This window comes from Gymnoscopelus braueri (genome assembly GCF_963280865.1).
Source record: "Gymnoscopelus braueri genome assembly, chromosome: 5".
Lineage (NCBI taxonomy): Eukaryota > Metazoa > Chordata > Actinopteri > Myctophiformes > Myctophidae > Gymnoscopelus > Gymnoscopelus braueri.
In genome coordinates, this window is record NC_137606.1 from 53122507 (window position 1) to 53128275 (window position 5769).

Genomic DNA, 5769 nt, shown 5'->3' on the forward strand with positions numbered 1-5769 from the left:
AGTAAGGGCATTTCTTATTGGTTAGTGGGCGGCACCTCATTGAGTAACACAGGTGTCCATGTTAGAGGGGTGCCAGTCTTGATTAGATTTGCTCAAGGTAAGATGTGTTCCTCAGCACACTATATTTTCAATAAGAGTTTACTGTGATACTGTGATGAATACTGGTTATTCTATACATGCTAAATGTACCTACATGAAGTAGTGATGCTTTGTACATGTTTTCAGTTAGTCAATTTGACATACCAAACAGTATATTGTTTACAACACACTGCTGTTAATTCTGTTGTAGACTGCTGCTGAGGCGTGTTATACCAAAAGAGGCTTCTGACCAGAGAATTGTGTCTATTCTTACCAGGTACATATTGTTTTGTTTTATTTCATTGTATTGTATTGTGTTGTATGTTTATTGATTGTTAGGGACCAGTCGAAATTTACAGAAGAGGGTCCCTGGAGGAAAATAGGGGAGGGTCATGCCTTTCTAATTTTAGTCCAAGGGAGGGTCAGCTAATTTTACTTTAAATCCAAGGGAGGGTCATGCAATTTTGAATTGATGAAATAGTCCGTTTTTATATACCTTTTTAGGGACAGGTCGATTTTTAAAGAAGGGTACCCCTGGAGAAAATGTATGTAACTTGATCTAAAATGCCATGACCCTCCCTTAGACTAAAAGAAAAAAATCAATGACCCTCCCCAAGTGATAACATTTTTTTTTTTAACCCTCCCCGCCTAGGAGTGAGTGTCACGACATATTGTCCCACGATATAGCCTATTGTGGTATCAAAATATGACGATAGGTATTGTCATGATGTCATACTGTATCGTAATATTTTTTTTATTAAAAGAAAACACTTTTTTTTTGCCGGTGAAAGTTATAGGAGTTCTTACTGTATGGTGTATGATATGAAATGTAAATCTTATCGGAATCACAGTAATTATTAATCATGTCTTCCATCGTATTCAAGGTATTTTGGAGAGAAATGAAACAGACTCCAGTCACTTTCAGTTTAAAGCACTGCAGAAGGGAGGTGTTTGCCTCAAATTGCCCTTTTCCCAAAAGACCCATTTGAAAAATATATATTTTTTTTTGTATATGGCCTGCCAAACATCTGTGGCCCTTATCAAGACAAACATTTGACAAATAATTATAATTTCAACAATCATAATTATTAAATATAGCTGCAAGCAGCAATAAGCGGTTTCGAGGGAAAAGGCAGAGGCAGGAAGAGGCAGGAAGAGGCAGAGAGAGAGAGAGAGAGAGAGGAGAGAGAGAGAGAGAGAGAGAGAGAGAGAGAGAGAGAGAGAGAGAGAGAGAGAGAGAGAGAGAGAGAGAGAGAGAGAGAGAGAGAGAGAGAGAGAGGAGAGAGAGAGAGAGAGAGAGAGAGAGAGAGAGAGAGAGAGGCAGTGAGAGAGAGAGAGGCAGTGAGAGGCAGTGAGAGGCAGTGAGAGGCAGTGAGAGGGAGTGAGAGGCAGTGAGAGGCAGTGAGAGTGAGAGGCAGTGAGAGAGAGAGCGAAAAAGTGAACATACATTAATTAACAAAGTCATGATTTTTGTTCAGTAAATTATATTTGGACTGGTTAAATTGGGGTTTGAACCAGGGACCTACACACTTGCAGGTAGACAGTGTACTGACTGAGCCATTGGATAGACAGAATTCGATTTCATGTGTGGTAAATTATCATACAGCATGGGTTGCTTATTATATACATACAAGCTCATAACGCGTCACATTGTAGATCAGCTGTATGTGGTTACTGTAGGTGTTGTATTAATAATTACATCTGCAAAGTAACAAGTAACTAAAGTTGTCATATGCTGTAATTGTAGTAGAGTAGGAGTAACACAAATGGAAAGTAAAGTAAAAGTACCTCAAAATTGTACTGTGCTTTGTAAGCACTTGTATTGGTACTTGAGTAAATGTACATGTACACTTTTCAGCACCATTGAGGAGCCAATGACTGACAGGCTAGGTAATTGGTTCTCATCAGTACAGTTAGTGCTTCCATCACACATTACATGAGCAAAGGGCCATTTGGGTGCAGGTCATTATGGTTATTATCGGAGGACAGTGTTACTTGAGGTCAGCTGCAGATCAAGCTCTACCAGTTCTACCATAACAATGGTAGCTTCGATAGTTGTGGTTTCTTTCCATTACGGTGATATCTTGATGAGAAATCTTCTATCATGATGAGGAAGTCTTAGACCGTGCATAGTTGTGATGTAAGATATGTGGAACAATGGAAAAAGAAAGGTCAGAGTCAAAACCATCATACTGTACGTACATGATGAGTGATTAGATAAGGATAAAGGGCATGACAGGATTTAAAGAATGCAGTGTCACAACTAGGTTCATGCAAGGGCTCCTAACTTTGATCAGAGGTGAGCAAATGTATAAGCTGGAGGTCTGATGGTGATTGTGGACCGCAGGCTGTGGATCAAGGGTTTCCACTGCTTATGATTGTGGAGTGTTATTATAGTTAAATATTGTTATTTTTGGACACTTTGAAACACCTTCTCTCAATGGTGAAAATCTTTTTCAACAAGCTTTACTTGTCCAGTTCGGCCCTCCTTTGCTTTTGTGCAAATGGATCCTTCTCAACAGATCTATTTTTGATCTTTTCATAGTTTAATTGTCTGACCACACCACATATGAATTAATCCATTGTCTTAAAAGGATTAAACACACATTTTGCTATTTTCAGGTTGCTATTAGCTATTATCAAACATTACTGACAAGACAGTAAGACAGCTAGACTGTCTTGTCCTCACCTGATGCAATCATGTACAGTACCTTGTACAATACCACAAATCTCCTGCAACATATTAATGAGCATGTCATCATTATTCAAACCAATTTGAATTCAAAGATTAGATTGTGAATATTTAGTATGTTTTTACATTGTCATGAAAAAATAATATATAGACTATAATTTATGTTGATGACCCCTGGTTAGGGTAGTTACACATTCAGATACATTAAATATTTTAATAATAAACGGGCCCCTTTTGATACGAAAATAACCCACTGGAAAAGTGAAGGTAGGCTATGCCACTGCACCTATGCAGACACCAGATGCAGTGTTGTCCTCACGATTTCAGAATGTTGTTTTATGCCTATGACAACAACTTGTAAATCAACACAATTAGTTGATAGTAAGGCTAGTAAGACTGTCAAATTATCAGATTTTCAATAATAACAGACTGAAAAATATGTGATTTGACCAATTACAACTATTTCATTATGAGTAGTTTTCAGTGGCAAAGTATTCTGTCTGTGGGATTTATGTTAGTTGAAATAAGGCTATATTCTGGGCCAGATCTGACTAGTTATGATTTGACTTGATCTGGCCTCGATCGGACTCTCTCTGATTCATCCAGGACGTCCATTTTCGTGGTCAGGAATTATTTTGGTTGAAATCAGGTGATATTCTGGGCCAGATCTGACTAGTCTTGGTTTGACTGGATCTAGCCCCAATCGAGACGTCACTGACTCGTCCAGGTCCTGACTGTGCTTGCTGGGCAGTGGTGTACTGCACCTGGGCACTTGATGTATAGACTTGACCTATAGACTTGCGGGTAGACAGTGTAAAGGATAAGGATAATTACTTAAACAGGTTGGTTCATGAAAGTCCTTGCAGTCTTGTTTCCAATGAGGGCCTGTGAGCAATTAGGGGTTAAGTCTTGCTCATGGACAAATTTCATTTCATCGACACATTTGCTGGCCTGGCCTGTAGTGTAAAAGTTGCATGTTCATCAAATGTCAATGTATAAAGTTTCTTGTGTCTTGGTAGCTCAATTGGAAGAGCTCTTGACTCTGAACCGCAAGGTCATGGGATCAAATCCTGGCAAAATCAACACAGCATATGAGTAATCTGGTTCCCTGGTGTATAAAGCATTGTTACAGGTATAGACTCATTTGTTTGTTAATGTTGCTACCCTTTAAATGGCCATGGCCAATAATGTGGCATTGGGCGCTTAAAGTTAAATATTTGAAAAACTAAACATCATTTCAAAGAAAAAGCCACCAGGCCACTAATGAGTTGTGAGTGAAGACAGGTGTGATTGGTGATGAGTGAGAGCAGGTGAGAGGGGTGGATCCAATCCATTAGAATAGAGAAGAAGTGAATATGCATTAAAGGTAGGGTAAGTGATATTTTGGGGTTAAAACAAAAAGTATTTTTTTTAAAGGTTAAAGCATTATATTCTGATAGTAATCATTGCTATAGAGTGTTTGTTCAGTAACAGGAGTCTCCCCTTCTCTCCAGCTCACATTTTTCGGTATGTGTCAAAATCTCATCCAATCAGGAGAAAGTACCCATTTTTAAGCTTCATTTTTATAGTGTTCCAGTTCTAATTTTGCCTGCTCATTTCTTAGTGTCATCACTTCCAAAGGTTGCTGACTAGATGACTCTTTTCTATACCAACCCTCACTAACCTTAACCTCAGTAAAACAACGACCTAACCTCAAGAAACACTATTTGTAAAATGAAGAATTCCAAATGATGATCACTTCAACACATTGTTGGGGACAGGAATCGAACCAGCGACCTATGGATTCACAGGCTGCCTCTCTTGTCATTGAGCTAGAGATATGGCCTCCCTGATGGTGTCTGTTGATATCTATATGTTTTTCCGTCCGTTATGAACCAAGCCTCTGTTTCGCTAACTACTGTAGATCACTGGTTCACAAAACATTTACCAATAAAGTTTTTTTTATGTCTCCTCGGAATGGAAACTAGTGAAAATAGTCGATCTACAAGCTCACAACACGTTGCTATCTGAAAAGTTGTGAGATTGTAGATCGGCTATTTTCACAAGAAAGTATGTCATACATAAAAAACAACTACTCTAAAAAAAGCATTTCACGTTATTGTTTAAACATTGCACATGTCTGAATTAACAGGGTCATGTTTTGTACAATGCAATTTAAATGTAAACTGTAATGAGTGGGGTTTGAACCGGGGACCTTCGGCACATGAGGCTCACACTCTACTGATCAAGCTATTCAATCCACAGCCTCAGACAGTGAGAAAGGAGAATCCAACAAAACAAAACAAAAGGGCGAATGAAGTATGTAATACATTGAAAATAACTACTCTCAAATAAGCGTTTCATTTAAAAATTGCACGTTTAATCATTGATACAGTCATGTTGAGTGCAATGCAATTGAGATGAAGTCTGCATGAGGTGGGATTTGAACAGGCGACCCTATGGTTTCAAGGCAGATGATTAAGCCATTGGACTAACAGACCTGAACTGGTGAAAAGGGAGTTCACACAGATCACACACTTTCACGCAAATTCAACGCAAATTTTTAGTCTCACTTTTCACCTGATGCAGTGATGTCAAGTGCCCTCCCAGGGGTCATCAACATGCCCGTACAGTCGTACACGGACAAACATGTCCGTGGTAAGACATGTCTTTGTCCGAGGCACATTTTTTATTTTGAAAATAAATTCTAGATATATTCTATATATTTTCTTCATTATAATGTAGAACCGTATAAAAATGCGTTTGAATAACTTGACTAAAATCACATAGGCCTAGTACATGATGACTGATTCATGAAGGGCATGGCAGGATTGAAAGGAATGCAGTGTCACAATAGTTTGATGCAAAGGTGCCTAACTTTGATCAGAGGTGAGTGGGAGGTCTGATGGTGAGGCTGTGGATCAAGGGTTTCCATGGATTATGATTGAGTGTTACTATGGTTATTATTAGCATTATTGGACACTTTGAAACGCTTTCTCTCAACTGACATAAATCAACTT

At 38.7% G+C, this 5769-nt stretch overlaps 1 protein-coding gene across 1 annotated transcript in view; it reads left to right on the top strand.

The window, feature by feature from the left end:
• Nucleotides 1–287: 287 nt before the first annotated feature.
• Nucleotides 288–5769, top strand: part of LOC308084914 (protein O-mannose kinase-like) — a 25279-nt gene continuing 19797 nt past the window's right edge. The window contains exon 1 of the mRNA XM_080427899.1: nt 288–355. The gene's annotated coding sequence lies outside the window, so the exon portion shown is untranslated. The remainder of the gene's footprint in view (nt 356–5769) is intronic.